This window comes from Lichenostomus cassidix, chromosome Z, assembly GCF_008360975.1.
Source record: "Lichenostomus cassidix isolate B80296 chromosome Z, HeHo_3.0, whole genome shotgun sequence".
NCBI classification, from domain to species: Eukaryota; Metazoa; Chordata; class Aves; order Passeriformes; family Meliphagidae; genus Lichenostomus; species Lichenostomus cassidix.
In genome coordinates this window covers 59228590-59245705 of record NC_139511.1, presented here as the reverse complement: position 1 = coordinate 59245705, position 17116 = coordinate 59228590, and the positions used below count along the sequence as shown (strand labels likewise).

Here is a 17116-nt window from a genome sequence, read left to right as displayed (position 1 = left end):
ATACAATTCCAAGAAAAACAAGATGTGGAGTGAAAACATGTTTTTTTTGGGTTTTTTTGTTAGTGAGAATAGCTTTGAAACTAGAAGGTAACTATTCAATAAGTAAACAATATGTGTAAAAAGTCTCCATTGATGGGTAGCTACTGTAAAATCTTTAAAAGAGGCTTCTACTTGGCAAATTTTTTTCCACTATAAAAAACAGAACCGGATTTTCTGAGACTGGACCTTGCTCTTCCCTAGGTGAGAACATTTCCAGGTGAAAACAATTCCTTTTCTTTAGTGATGAATTTCTGGCCAGTGAGGTCATGTCATCAGCTTAACTCGACAAAGTCCATGTACTGGGCATCTAAAGAAAGATGAGGATCCTGTCAGGAAGACATAAACAAAACCTGAAGTTATTTCAAAGCCAGGGGAAGCCTGATATGCTGCTGAGAAAAGACAGAGAAATTAGTATAATAATTCAGGATTAGGTAGGATGAGATCTTTCTTTCTTAGCAAAACTAACAATCTTTCAAATGTGATTAGAATAAATTATTTTATTTCAAGCTTTAACCTATGGACACTCTATTTGCCTCCAGGAGCCAGTCAACTAAATAGGTTTGGGTTGATTGTAAGAACAGATTGATGATGGCAAGCCATACATATAATTTTATATAAATAAACATTCACAGTATAACAACCAAGCATTTACAGATTGGAAAATATGTCCTAGAAGATGCTGTTCCTATGAACTGTTTTCTTTCTCCCTTTTTTTTTAAAGTTACATCAAGTTTGCCCAGTACTATTTCTCCAAAATATTCATGATCTTGTCTTATGTTGGTCTAATAAAACTATCTGGTCCTTCATAAATCTAGTAAAAATGAGAAAACAGATTCCACAAATAAAAAATTTGTTTAAAATTAGTATAGAAATGCCTAAAAAATTTATGAACAGCAAAAACAAAAGCAGAAATTGCAACATCCTGGTTGGATTATTTACATAAAATGGCTACATATTTTAGATAGTAGTAATGCTGACATCTCTACAGAATTTTAATAATCTATATTTGCATTTGAATTTAATTTTGAATGATCTTTGAATAAAGCTGTATTAGCTATAATTGTGATAAGACAAGAGCTCTGAAAAATATGAATTTGTCCTTAGCTCTTCAAGGAAAAAGAAATGTCTTTAAAAATCTTGTGAATTACATGCAATTCCTCTTGTTTGTTTGGTTTTTTTTTTAATTTTATCACTATCCTCAAATTCTTTTATATTTTTAATGCAGAAATACCTAGTAGCCAAATATATTGAGTTTCACATTAGGAAATCTTTGGGTTTATTGTATGAATTGAAATATTTGAGAAGGAGACCTACAAAATGCAAAAATAAAAACATAATTTTGTAAAGTATAAAAAAATAAATAAAATAATTCACAGCAGAAAGCTCTTTCTAGAGTTTTAGAATGGCCTCCAAAGAACATTTTCTTCATCATGGCTATTTACTTCCCAAAAGAGGATAATAGCACACATCTCTTAAAAAAAATGTAAACAAGCACTTTAAAATTCATAATACTTTCAGAGATGTATTCAAATAACATGAGGTTTAATTTGCAACATTTTTGCTATGAATATAGAGCAAATATTTAATGAATTGTTGTATGCCATTATGACTTAGAGCAGAATTTAGCACTTGAATATGCTCTCTCACACATAATTTCTTTAAAAAATAAGAAAATAATGCAATTTCTTTCTACCTGCAGTGTATTCTGATGGCATCTCATACCAAAAAAATGTATTCTCATCAGCTATCTGTCTTCTTAGACTTAAGGTGAAATATTTTAAGGTTAACACATGTCTACAGAATGATGAAATAGTTTAAGTGAAAAGTTCTCACCTCCTTCCCTGTACCTTCATAATTTATGCTATTGTTCCAAAAATATATATGTTTTCCATGGTGTAATGCATCTAAGAAGTAGACTGTTTGTGTAGAAAGTGTTCCAGAGTGACATGACCTGATAAAAAGGCCAAAAATGTCTAGTCATGTGGCAGTTTATTCACAGTGCTCCACAAGGTGGATTAAGAGAAGAAAAGAAAAGCATAAATGTGGGCAAGAATTATGTGACAGATATGATGACTGTGTCATTAAACATTAAAATGTTAATAGGAATGCGATCAAGAGAGTGCAAATTCCTCTACCACAAATTGAATACACTTGCCATCCAAAAACACATCTGAAGTAATTCAGATATTTGGCAAGAGCAAATTCCCATTGCTATTTTTCATTAAAAAGAAAAAAAAAATTTGGATCAGATTCAAGGATATATTACACAAACATTTACAGGAACACGACTTCAGAGTGGCCTCCCTGAGTGAGTCCACCACCAGTGGAGAATTATGAAGAAATAAAAAGAAGAGGGCAAGCAAAGAACAAAAAATTGAAATTTGTTACCACCTCCGTTTCTTCTAAAACAGGTTAAATTTCTGTAATCACACTTATGATTTTTTCATGGACCGTTCATCCATTACTTTGTCTAACTTCTTTCTAAGCCTTTATGAAAAGTTCTGGAATGAAATGCAGATTATTTTAATATGTTCTGTGATATAAAATTTCAGTTCATGAAAAGCTTGTTTTTTTAAGCTTATTTGCCTGGCAAATTCAATAGGTATCCCTCTTATGGAAAACAGAAGCAAATTATTGTCTGTTCACTTTCCTTGAGGCTCTAGGTGTCTCTAGTTTTTTCTCAGTTCTGTATTTTCCCAGCTTGGAGAGCCTTTATGCATAACCTTTCCATACCTTGAAGCAGTCATAGAACTTTGATGAACTAGTCATCCTCCTTTGAAATCTATTGCAGATTTTTCAGGTTATTTTCAGACTGTGGGACAAGAACTACATGAAATTGTCAATTTGTTGAGCAAAGTCATTAATATTGTTTTACTTTATAGTTAGGTGAAGAAATACAGTAGGTTTGCAAGATATTTTTTCCACAAAAGATTTATTTTCCCTTTGCTGTTATAATCTATATAAAATTCCCATCTGTCTTTATAGAATTTCTCTATGCATTTGCTAGCTTTATTTTTGTGTAATTCCTGATAATGTTAGCCATATAGAATTCAGAATTTTTAGCGAGTATGTGTTAAGCCCTGTCTTAACACCCTTCTGGAAAACGTGCACTGCAGTGGATATCTATCTTTTATACCTTAGGCTGTTATAAATAATGGCTTATACCCCATACACACTATTTTCTAAAACTCATAGTGAGAATTTGTCATTATTCATTCTGTGGCTTGGTTGTCAAACTGGAACTTAATACTTCTGGCAGTTAGATTCATAAGACTCCATAAGAAGGAACTTTCTTAAACTAATTGTTATCAAATACATTTATATTCTTTTTAAATATCTTTTTCTGAATGCATGTCCACCCACCTACTCACCATCCTTGTTGCGCTGTGTGTCCCACATACAACAGAATAAAGTTTTGGAGTATGTTATAAATATCATGCTCAGCTGGCATAATTAGTAGGAGTCCTGACAGGAGGGCAAAAAATTCAGACCCACACATGGATTTTGTAATAGGGAAAAGGGAGAAGAGGCATGAAATTAGTAACCAAAAGAAAGGCAGAAAGTATTTGTTCCTCCTTTTCAACAGCAAGATCTGTGCAGTGAAGAAAGGTGAGAAAATGTTGATTTTCCACATGCTTGATATTAAAAGAAAATATTTGTTTTAGCAATGTTGAGAACAATACAACTTTACGTACAAAAATTGCCCACTTAGTTCTGTCAAAGCTGATATCTGTGAAGATTATCTGATACCAATGCTGAGAGTAAGCAAAATGTTTCCAAGCGGATAAAACAGTAGAAAATTGAACAAAATATAGGAGCCTTGAAAATATGTTTTAGAAAACAAACAATGCTAGCAGTATTCTGCAATCTTTGACACCTTAAGATTAATTTAAAAAAATTCCCATGTTGGGTGGTTTTTTATATCTTTTTCATTTTAAATGGCCATGTTAGTACTCTCTAATTACATACAGTAAATTAGCAGCAGAGCTGAATGGAGAATCAGCACCTCATAGTTTCCTAAATAAATAAAAAAGGCACAAAGTGAATAGGAAGAAAAGTTTCATTAGCCTACAAACAACCATCTGTATCAAGCTTATAAAAATGAAGAAATGCTTTGGCTGCATACACAGGTTTTTTTGGTTTGTTCATTCTAAACAGCACTCAATTCTATTGTAATTTCATTTGTCCACTGCCAGTGATGGGGTATGAGACCTTTCAGTCCAAACAGGGCTATCACAATTTGGCCATTGACATTAAATAAACTATACAAGAAGTAATAGCCACCTGCATTTAAACACATATTCATGGAATATTCTGGGTATACATCTAAATACAAAAAGTCTGTCTATCTCTACATAAATTTATTAAATGAGAATGAAAAACTCTCTCAGTGATATATAAATATTTAAAACAGAGATGTTTAGCTTAAAAAGAGCAAATTGTAGCTATAGATCCTGGAAAACCTCTTGAGAGACAATATAATCTGTTGGGAAACTTGTCATAACCAAGATATCTCCTCTCAGTTTTCAGATATTGATTGACCTCAGCATCTGAAATGGTGTGAACAGCAGTCTGTAATCTCAACCTTAGTCTTTATTAATCTGCATGACATAATTTACATAAAGGTAACTTAATTGCTTTACACATTCTTTGAGTGTTTACAAATTGTGACAGTGAGGAGACATTTTGCCTTTTTGTCTTTTGTCAGCACACTGGGGATCAGTGGAAAAGTATAGCAGTTACTCTCTGTAAAAATACTAAGACACAGTCAAACTTGTTTCTATGCATTTTGAATGACATTAACAGGTAACATAAATTTTGTTCAATATCTTTTTTTAAAAACAAAGTCTTATATTCTGCCTCTCATATTCTTTTCTATGGCACTCACAATCAAAGTTAATGAACTCTAATATTTTGAACATATTATGTTTGCAAATTGCCTGGTTTTGCCTAAACTGTTACCTTGAAAGTGTGCTCTGAACATGGCTGACAGGATTCTGTACTGGAAATAGTGACATTACAGTTTCTGGATATGATTACAGAATCATGGAATAAGCTGAGCTGGAAGGAACCTATTAGGATCAATGAGCCCAACTCCTGACTCTGCACAGAACACTCCAAGACTCAACATGTGCCTGAGAGTGTTGTCAAAATGCTACTTGAACTGAAGCAGGCTTGGTGCTGTGACCACTGTGAGCCTCAGAGGGTAACAGACAAACTCTCCAATTTCAGCAGTGCCTTTCCGCCCTACTGCACTGTAGCCCTCTGAGATAAAAGTGGTAGCCCAGTCACTGGTCTCCAGCCCAAAAGATCCTATTCCCTGAGTTCATAAATTCTCTTCAGAATTTTAAACCATGTGATTAAGCACTTCTTTTTCTTTTTTCCTTCTGACATGTTGAATAACAAGGTGAAGTTCCATGCCATTCTAGTTTTCATTTTTGCCTTTATCTCACTGACTGTAGAATTAACTACCTAACAAATGACTTCGTTTGATTAGCTTTCACAGAAGCTTTATTCTACATCTTTCTGGTCTGCCACCTGTTTTGAGCACTTTCTTGGTTTTGCAGTGAATGAGGTTAGGAGGCCATCATAGAACCATGGAATCAAAGAATCGTAGAATAAGCTGAGTTGGAAGAGACCCATAAGGATCATTGAGTCCGACTCTTGGCCTTGCACACCATATCCCAAGAGTCACACCATGTGCCCAAGAGCATTGTCCAAATTCTCCTCGATCTCTGCCAGGCTTGGTGCTGTGACCACTGCTCCGGGGAGCCTGTTCCAGTGCCCAGCTGGAACCATTTGGACAAAGAGCCTTTTTCTAATATCCAATCTTATTCTACCCTGGCACAGCATTAGGCCATTTCCTTGACTCCTGTCACTGTCACCACAGAGATCAGTGCCTGCCCCTCCTCTTCCCTTCACGAGGAGATTATAACTGCAGTGAGGTCTTTCCTCAGTCTCTTCTTGTCCAGGCTAAACAGACCAAGTGACCTCAGCTGCTCCTCGCACAGCTTCTTTATCAAGGCTCTTCCCCATCTTTGTTCAAATTCTTTGGATACTCTCATAGTTTAATGTATTTCTTATATTGTGGCACCCAAAACTGCGCCCAGAACTGGAGGTGAGGCTGCCCCAGTGCAGAGCAGAGCAGAGCAGAGCAGAGCAGAGCAGGACAATCCCCTCCCTTGCCCGGCTGGCCATGCTGTGCCTGATGCCCCCAGGACAGGATTGACCCTCCTGGCTGCCAGGGCACTGCTGACTCATGGCCAACTTGCCATCAACCAGGACCCCCAGGGCCCTTTCCATGGCACTGCTCTCCAGCCTCTCATTCCCCAATCTCTATGTAAATAAAAGACAATTTTTGATATATTACTCTTGGAGGGGTCGTTGACTGCATTGAAACATTAAATAATATTAATAAATATATCATAGGTCATACACATATGGGTAAATCTAGAGTATCTTTCTAAGGACAGTGGAGATATAGTTACAGAGGCATAACTGTCAATAAATGTAAATAATTTCCATGGCCTTATCTCAGTGACGTGGCAAACCAAAGCCTGATGCTTTCACCTAAAAACCTTTACAATGTCGTGCAGTGAGACTAGTTTAAAGAAACTACACCTATTCCACTGCTTTCACAATTTCACACTTTTTTTTCTGTCCTTTTCAGTGCATGGCATCTAGCTGGATACCTCCTCACAATTTGTGCTGCACAGCACCATATGAGATGCCTTTTCTTGTGAAAGGTCTATAGGAAGCGATAACTACGAAATCTCTCAGTTTAAGATTCAGCAACATACTGCCAATAGTCAAGGAATTCTTTGTCAGGTAAATGTCTTGGACTTATTCTTCTAGTCTTTTTCTCATTCTCTGATTCTTTTAGTTCCACATGCAGCAGCTGGTACCTTTCATTCTACAGCTAAGTTACCAACTATTTAATGATTTTGCAGTCTATCAATTGTGTAGTCATTCCTTCTGCCTGCCGATTTTATTTAATATCCCAGACCTCTCCAGGCTACCCTGTGACTATGAGGCCATAAGAAATCTATCTGCCAACAGGTATAAAACTAACACACAAGAATGTTTTAAAAATCTATAGATGTAATGATTTAAGGGTAAAATTAAACTCCAGTATAGAGAACCATATTGACCACTAACTGCACTAGGAACTGCACCTATTTATGATAGAGCTGGATACTACTAGATGTTTTTTTAGAGATGCGTTTGAAAATGAAGGAGATTCTGCCCTCCTTTGATATTTGTAAAATTTCATTGAGCTGTTACGTGTGTAAGGAGCCTAACTTAGGAGAAAATTTAGTAATTTTTAAATTATTAGCTCCTCTAATTTTGATCCCATCTGTCATATGAGAATATGTTCAAATGAAATAATACATCATTACACTTGTTTGGAAAGGGATATGTATGCTGAGTAGTAGTATCCTTTCATTCAGAGGTAAGATGGTGGCACCTCAGTACTAACATTTGATGAACTTTTCTAACTCTAGCCATCAGTCTAGACCATTGTGATCATCCGGCATAAAAGACTCAGCTTTATCATGTTGCACTGGCCATCTCAGGCCAATGACTATGGCTCACTCCCAGTAGAAAATATAGTTCACTGATGTATGGAGAAAAGGTATAAAGTGTCCTTTAGTTAAAGAGAATGTCTATGAAACAGACGGTAGAAAACAGTTAACTCAGGTTCAGCTTGGACTGAAAAGCTAATATTTTCCCAGTAACTTTCACATATGACTGCACCATAAAAAAACATCTAGCCATTGTAACAGATGTGAATGTCTCTTAAGGAAATCACTAAGTCAGGTTTGGAAATCTCACTTACCTACTTTTATGGAAGCTTTCTGATTTTATTTGCTAAAACCCATATAATTCTGTTCATCAATTATTCTTCTGTAACAGGGATTGTATATGTATTTATCAGAGTAATTTTTTAAAGAAATTGTAGCCACTTAAAATACAAATTATTGGTGAAGAAAGGAAGAAAAGAAAGATTTTAATTCCCAGTGTTTAAGAAGTGACTCAATATTTGTTTCATAAAAGGTCTTTCTTTTACTTTTCAGGGCTTTTGATTTAGTAAGAACAAGGTCATTAATGACAGCTTCATGTAGAAAGACTGTAGTATTATAACTATGGTGGGTAACAAATTTCAGATTTTGGGAGGGAGATTCCTATTTGGAACTTCTACTTAAAAAAAATGTATAGAAGGCACTGTAGGTCTTCACACAGCAAGTTTGTGTGTTTGTTCCTGAATGTCCAGGTACAAATATCCGAACAATCAAAGAAATTACTTGTATGTTTGTCTGTGTGCATGCACAAACACACACGATCCTCTCTATCTGTCTGTCTATCTATCTATATATTTCCTTCTCTTTCTAACAGGTTGAAAGGACTAGTCACACCCTGTGACTAGTCTAATTCTAATAAAATAATGGCTTGCTGAAAGCCAGTGTAAAATTAGAAACCATGCTACAGCCTGGAAAAAAATACCTGAAGCAGAGTATCCATATCAGCTTCTCCCAGAGTTTGGCTCCAATTTCTTCTGTTTCATTTTGCGACAATGCTTAATATTGGACCCTAAGGAAACAACAATTATATTTAGCACTGTCCTTATTCAGAGAAATTTAATCTCCTCATTATCTCTGGATGCTATAATAGGAATGCTGGGATGAAATGTGGTCTTCTGTTCACCTTCTTTCAGTACTTCAGCATTTTAACCTTTCCTCTTCCAAAGTCATTTTCTCAAATGTATGAGATGATTAATGAGAGCAGCTCTTTTCCTGTGTTCAACAATCGTGTTCTTCTTGCTCATCTCTCCTTGCATAATTATAATTATTTTGTTCATGCCAATATTTAGGGCTGTGTCAGCACTTCCATTACAAACCCCAATTTTCAGGAGTTTGCAATAAGGCTGGTGCACTTGGCATTTGGCCAAAACTGAAGAGAACTGGAAATCATACTGGTCAGGGCAGTTTAAACCAAAACATGGACAGTGATTTGTTTTGGGCTGGGCTCCATATTTGGCAAGAAAGAGTGGCTGACAGCAAGTGCAAGTGAAGTAAAAGAGATCCAAGTGTCTGATAATACAGCTGAGCTTTATATAATGTCAGAGAATAGTGCAAGAGCAGGTCCAGCTAAGTAAGAAAGTCTTTCAAAACGCAGCCAAATAATGTTCCCTTTTTTGGAAAGAAGCCAGTGTGACGAAAATAAAAAGAAAAAGGACCCACAGCATGACTGGTTTTGTAGCTCTCTCAGTGCCAACTCAATAATTCATGAAAAAATCCTTAACAGAGCAATGAATACCTACGTACAGTTCTGGAAAAGAAGACAAATTAGTATGTTATTTAAAGAAAAATGAGTCCATTTTCAAAAGCGACTGGTGATTCCATGAGCAGAGCCTTATGGGTTTTTTTTTTAAGTGTTGAGAACTTTCTAAGATCCTTTGTACAGCCAGAGTTTGTCACTCAAACTGCACTTTGACTCTTCAGTAACTGAAATCCAAATAACTAATGCACAAAGATAACCACTGATTATGCAGAAGAACAAAGGGTGGTAATCCAAAAAAGGAACATATTCAAACAAAGCAAAACACATTTATTTATCATTTGTTACCTTCAGAGAAGGAAATTATCACTGAACAATAGAATCATATAAAGCTTTGGGTTGGAAGTGTTAAACATCAGCTAGTTTCAACCCCCCTGCCATGGGCAGGGACACCTTCCACTAGACCAGGTTACTCACAGCCCCATTCAGCCTGGCCTTGAACACTTCTAGGGATGTGGCATCTTCAGCTTTTCTGGGCAACCTGTGCCAGTGCCTCACCACCCTTTTCCTAATATCTAAACCTACCTTCCTACAGCATAAGACCATCCCCCTTGTCCTATCAGTACATGCCCTCATGAAATGTCCTTCTCCAGCCTTCTTGCAATCCACCTTTAGCTATTGGAAGGCTGACCTAAGTCTCTCCAAAGGCTTCTCTTCTCCGGGCTCAACAATCCAAATGCTCCAACAAGTTATGACATAGAGGGAGAGACAAAGAAAAAAGGATTGGATCACTATTGAACTAGAATAATATACAAGCTTAAGAAACTCCTTTTGGGGAATACAGTAACTAAAGATGAGAAAATAATTCTAACCCAAAATTCTCACTGAGCTACTTGTAAATTTTATTCATGGATTCACATGGCCACAGATTTGGTTTTGTTCTGAGTACTTAATGCACATTTTTTGACTTCTTTGCTGGGCTGACTAGCTGTAAATTTTTATTCAGTGGCAGAAGACAAGCCAAGCAGAAGACAGCACAGATTATTTACTAGTGTACAGTTTCTCTTTTCCCCCCTTTCTTTCCTGTGCTGATGCCTTTATTGGGAAATCTCAGGGAGAAATACCAATTTCACACACATCCAAAACAAATAGAGACACATGAACAAGTTTGTGCTGAATAAATGTGGCCTGAAGACATAGTGTTTCAGTTGTTTCAGCTGTATTTTTTTTTGCGGTTCTTATAATTGTTTTTAAGTTGCCTTCTGGCCTGACACTTACTAGCTGTTCAAGCAGACACACAAGCAGTTACTGTGAACAGCTGTACCTTATTAGTCTGTACCTGTTTTCTGAGTCTGTTCTGTCATTCATCCTCATGTAGCTCATAGACCACATGCCATGGTATTCCTTTAGATTTAAGCAGTTTCAGTTCAGTCCATCTCTAATGAATATTTACTTCCATCAAATAAAACAGTTTTTGTCCAAATTTCAAATATAAATTAGGTGACAGTCTAACTCTAAATTTTGAAAATGGAATGTAAAACGTAGATGGGGAAAATGGAAGAACTTGTTGCTATACAAGTTAAATTGAAATTAAGAGAATGTAGAAAACCAGTGATGAGAAACAGAACCAGCTTTTTTCGCCTTCTAGATATGGATAGAATTGGATAAAAGAGCAGATTTTACTATAAATCAGGTGTATTTGTCAAGCCACTATATATTTTATCCCATTACCGTATAGCTGGTGCAGTCTAAAAGGTTCTTTATTAAACCACTCAATGGAACAAATAGAACTGAAAACATCAATTTATTATTCCAGTGTACTAGTGAATTACAATTGTGCCAAGAAGTTGTAATTATTTATTTATTAAGGTTTTTTTCCATGCTTCTTTACTTAAAAGATATACACATGTGTTTGAGTAACAGTGTTTTTGGAAAACCAAATAAAGACCCAAGTCCCCCCCAATAAAAAACAAACAAACAAACAAAAACACAAAACAAAACAAACAAACCCCAAAAAATCAACCAAACAAAACAAAACCAAACCAAAACACAACACACAGAAAAAAAACCCAAAAAAGAACAAACAAAAAAACCCCCAAAACCAAACCAAACCAACCAACCAAAAAAAAAAAAAAACAACCCAAAAAACACAACAAAACCAAAGCAAAACCCAACAACTCCCCCCCCACCCCCCAAACCCAGAAAACCTACATGGCTGGGATCAGAACAATGAAATAAAATAAAATAAAATAAAATAAAATAAAATAAAATAAAATAAAAATAGGAGTTTGAGAACAGTCATTAATTATAGACTAGAATATATTGCTACTATATGCTGAAAATAAAAATGTACCTTCTCATGAAAGTTATTCTTGTAGCTACAAGTTATTTTCTTTGTCTTGACAGATACAAAATGCCCCTTTAAAACAAGAAAAAGCCCAGAACTTTCCAGAATACCTTACATAATTGTTGATGCACCGTTTTAATTGATGTACCATTATAAGGTTTGTTGGAATTACAATTTTGTACTTAAGTAAACTGTTGTTATAATCCCTCAAGAAGTTATCTGGTGTGCTCACAAACTCAGAAGGACAGCTGAGCTCTGTGTGTTGGGATGGATCTCTGGACATGCCATGGTGGTGTGCAGTGCTCCCAAGAGGATGTCTGTCTCTATCTATTTCATCACCACATTTCATGGGAGGTTACACCTAAAGACTTTTGAAGCACTGTCCCAAGAAGCCAGCATTACCAGTGTTTGCCAGGCACCAAGCAAGCTGTACCACAGCCTGAAGTGTACTCACTGATAAATGCAGAGTCACTGCAGATTCAGTCTGATTTAAGTGCTGCTTTCCAGTAAACACTGGAGACCATCAAAATATGATCAGGTGTGATTTTTCAGGCATATTGGCTATGTCCTGACAATGCCCTTGTTCCAACGGCATACTAGGGACTTGAAGAATGGTCCTTTTCTTAGCTTGGCATTTATTAGTTCTTTTATTTTTTTAAGGTTTGTGACAATTATGTTGTACATAAGAAAATGATTATGCTTAAAAGAAGAAAACCTATATAAACATATCATGAATACGGAATGCTTCTCCAGCTTCCACCCTGCTTTCTTTTTTTTTTTGGTCTTTAGGGACATCTTACACAGCTGGAGATGGTGACTCATTCTCTAGATACCTGAGCATGGCTATAATTTAATGAAGGCGAAAGTGTCACACACATGTACATGGACACACATTCTTTTCTTAAAACACATAATTGGATTATGAATTGAATTACCTTGTTTTTTGATGCCAAAACAGTACACCTAGTATATGATCTCGAAGTATTTCTTGCTAAATACTCAAATTGACAGAAATGACAGAAACACAGTATCTCTCCAGAAATGCTTTGATAACTTATATAATACCTAGAGCAGGAATAAGTACATATACAGAACCACATTGCAAACTTCTCTTTTCATTGCTTTGGTTTTCAGTAGAATAATCTTGGTACAGAAGTTTTATTCTGTTCACTGATAATATTGGAAGATTTTTTAAACTGTATTTTTAACCACAAAGAAAGCTTTTCTAAGAAGAAGCACTGTTTAATACTAGAAATAGATAGGTAGCTTTACTCAACACAACCATTATCACTTGTGTGTTTTTATATGAGGCCCTTCCTTCAAGAAATGGCATCACAGTGATACTCAGTTATAGGTAATTGATTTATTTGTCATTTTCTTCCCCTGTGAGACTGGTTATACTGCAGATTCTATGGTTATTTGATGCTGCTAGTTATCCTGATGAGAGAATGTAACTGAATGCACTCCTCTTTTGTGCCAGGAAAGTAGTGTTCTTTTATGTTCAGTAGCACAGCATCAGGCAGTGTTGCTGGTTCATTTCTCAATCAGAAAAGCTGAGCCACTGTAAAGGAATTTATTAAAGCTTCTGGTATTCTTGTCCTCAAAAATTCAACTTTAATAGCTACAGGATACCACCCTGAATCAGTTGCCTGCTTTCAGGGATTCACTTTGCATGGGATGTCTAATGCCAGAAAGGACTTCATCTTGACAGCAAGAATATAGCTGCTCAAAAAATAAATTATCGCTATGGACCATTAGTGAAAATAACCTGATTTTATTTTACTAGCTGCTGTAAATATTTACTTTGACAACCTACTTTATCGAACTATGAGGATACAGTTTTGTGTATGATAAGACTGAAGGTCAATGCTTGTTTAATAAACTCTAAATAAAGAATTATGTGATACACTGTACACATTTCACATCCAATGATGTATTAATGCATCATTGCACTCTGTATAATCAGCTCAAATTACTTCCTTTAAGGAGACAGAGATTGTTTCCCTTGCATCTTTTTTTTAAACAATTTAAATGCACTATTGGTTAAATGCCAGAAATCCAGCTAACATTTAAGGTGAATACTGTATTAGATCTATTGAATTTTGTAATTTTAAATGTCTTAAGGATACATGGGAGGTAAACAAGCTCACATTATATATTGCAACATAGTTTTAAAATAAATACCTGTTGATACTACAATCAAATCTAATGCTAGAATTGACAAAGGCTTATATTTGGAATACTGGTATAGCTTGAGTGTTTTTCCAAGCAGAAATTTCACTATGAATTCTCCGTTGTATTTTTCTGCTTGTTTTTTTGTTCTGAAAGTCATTGAATATGGACACATAAATATATAGACAGAAAAAAATATTTATAAGCCAGAGAACAAAACTGCTTTTACTGAATGTTTGATGTTGGATAGGAAATAAGTTCTCTGATATGTATGGCTAGACACAGACAGGAATATAGGACTATATACAATTTTCTTCAGTGGAGAGTTGCTCTGCCTCTTTTCTTAATGCCATTAGAGTTTCAGCTACTGCAAAAGCAGATGTAAAGATATTAAAATGGCCACTCTGGCCATCTGCTCTGGGATATTAACTAGCTGAGTCCATGGCTCCAAAAGCAGTCCCTGAACTTTCAAAGTCTTGCTAGAACTATTTTGTTCTTCACTGTTCCCAGTTCCCTGAGTATCTCTGAATTTACAGCTCCTACTTTAAGAAACTATGCTCATTTTCAACTTGCTGGTGAAATATTTCCTTTTTTTTTCTTATTTAGTAAAGAACTGTTTCAAACTACTGTGACTGTAAAGAATTGTTTCAAACAAGTGTGACTGTAATGTAAAAGACAAAAGACTGTCTTTATTTTACTGGGAATTCATAGAGTAAAGAATGCATAAGGGGAAATATGAGCATGTTCATAGGGCAGAAGAAAGTAAATATATTTCTTTGAATGCGAATTCCATATTTCAGTAAAGTGGACCCTATATTCTCCATGTGTATAATAAATACAATTTGCTTTCAACATTGCATGAAATTGTTTCTTTCAATCACCCTAAGTTTGCAGGAAGACTGTTGGGATGCGAAGTAATGGAAAACTTTGAACTACCCAGGGCTTTAACTTCACAGGGTGTCCCTTTCCTGTGACAACCTTCATTCTTTGAAAGATGTTTCTGTTTGTTTGCATCACAGTTAAAAGGCGTTTACACAGACTCAGCTAAGCTGGCTTTAAAGCAATCAGTTTTTAGATATTGAAGTTAGGTACCAGTAAGTAGTATAATGTGGGAAATTATCAAAATTACCAAGAAATTCAGAATGTTCAGCATGAGTATTTAAATGTCTTCTGATCTTATTCAACTCTCCTGGTATTAACTCAGATGTCAGGAAGCAACCCATTATTGAAAATGTTGTCAGAAAAACAGCATCATTGTATATCCCTTTAGTACTGTCTTGCTGCATTAACCCCATAATATTAATCACAGCAATTACAGGATGTGAACCCAGCTATTCTTTGATATTAGTAAAATGCTACAGTGTCATATTATTAGTAAAAATTGGTTATGATATTAATTGAGAATGCTCATGGTAACCACTACGAAGAACTTACATATTAGAAAGAGTATTTTTCTTTTAAAGCAAATTCTCTCTGCCATATGGGGGAGCAGGGTTAACACACCCAAAAGAAAGCAGGACTGGAGTTTTTGAAAGGAGCAGCGAAGTCTGCTTCTCTCCTTCACCTTTCAAGAGATGTTAAGAAAATAAAAATTAGAAAAAAAATAATAAATGCAAATTTCTGTAAGAAGCCTAAATCACTTATAGCTAACCCAGGAGTTGTTCATGGGAGCACATTTGATGTAGAAAGCGACTTAATTGTGTCCTTCCAGTAGCTGAAGGAAGCCTCCAAGAAAGATGAAGAGGGACTTTTTACAAGAGTGTGTAATGAAAGGACAAGGGGGAATGGCTTCAAATTGAGAGAGAGTAGGTTTAGATTAGATATTAGGAGAAATTATTTACTGTGAGAGTGCTGCCCAGTGAAGCTGTGAATGTCCCATACCTGGAAGTGTTCGAGGCAATGTTGGATGGAGCCTGAGTGACCTGATTTAGTGAAAGATGTCCCCGCTCACAGCAGGCGAATGGAATGAGATTGTCTTCAAGGTTCCTTCCAATCCAGACCATTCTATGATTGTATGATGATTACTTTGAGATGCTGCATAAAGGAAGTGTTGTGTGGTCTTGAGGTCTCTAGAATCTATGTATACCTTTCACTCTGTGTGTTTGTCGGGTGGAGATGTATGTGTGAAAATTATATCTACCTTTAGCTGTGTGCGTGTGTTTGTGTGTGTGTCTGTGTCTGCGTCTGCAGATCATTTACTGTTTACTACAGTGCTGATGCATCCTGAAGAGATGCAGAGCCTGAGATGTTTTATCTCTTGTCAGAGCTCACTTCAATTAAATTAATGGATCCATTCAGTTCCCTCTTTCCTCTTTCAGCTGCATCATTGCCGAATACATTAAAAAGATCTTAAGTCTCAAGATGGTACATCATGGCATTAGCCACAGCACTCATTTCCCTCTGTCTTCTTTTTCTGTAAATCAAATAATTAATGAGATCTCTACCTCAATAGAACACTTCATCAATATTTTGTAGCAATAGGAAAAAAAGAGACACGTTTTTTGCTGTTGTAGGACCTTTTATCTACAATTGTGTAGGATTTGGTGGGCAAACGTTGCAATTCTAAAATGACAAAATAATGCCAATTTTTCCCAGTTTGCTTTTAATTTCTGAGGAACGTTATTCAAAAAGCTTAGCTACTGACTGCTTCTGTTGTAAAGATGGGTGTTTTTTGAATTGTAGACTTGTAATAAAATTTAATTGAAAGCATTTTATTGTAGAATATGTAATTGCAAAGGATTATATGACTAAGTATCACAATGCAATGTTCAGCATTTCAATTCAATTAATAAAAAATAATTATACTGCACATAATGTCAGCTATTCTCTTTTCTTTACAAAGAAATTACTTACCTTGGCACCATTAACCCCTTCATGCTATTTAATCGAAGAGTTTCATGCTTAGAATACAAGAGAAAATATGTTATAACATAGACATTATGGAGCAGAAATTTATCCCAAGGCTAAGTAGCAGGTTTGCAGCAGACAGAGGAATTAGCTTTCAGTCCTATGGTTCTAGTTTGATTCATTTTATTCTTTTCTTAAGAAAATTTTAGTTCAGAAACTTAAATAATCGTTATGACTCTGTTGTTGAAGTGACACTGATTATTGAGCTGAATACCAGGCCTCCCTCTGTGATTCATACACTGATTTGTAATTACTTTTTGCCTTATGTATTGAAAAACGAATATAGTAATTTTAATTTAATGATTTGGCTGCAAACTGCATGGCAATGAATAGAGAACATTTGACTACAATAAGAGGGAAAGAGTCAAACAG

The 17116-nt window shown here is 35.6% G+C and overlaps 1 long non-coding RNA gene across 1 annotated transcript; it reads right to left on the bottom strand.

The window, feature by feature from the left end:
* Positions 1-12980: 12980 nt before the first annotated feature.
* LOC146425010 (uncharacterized) lies at positions 12981-15775 on the bottom strand. Its single transcript, XR_014847115.1, has 3 exons — positions 15679-15775; positions 15489-15562; positions 12981-13226 (listed from the first exon to the last, which is right to left on the bottom strand). It is a non-coding gene; the product is annotated as an uncharacterized LOC146425010 (long non-coding RNA).
* Between the last annotated feature and the right edge of the window lie 1341 nt (positions 15776-17116).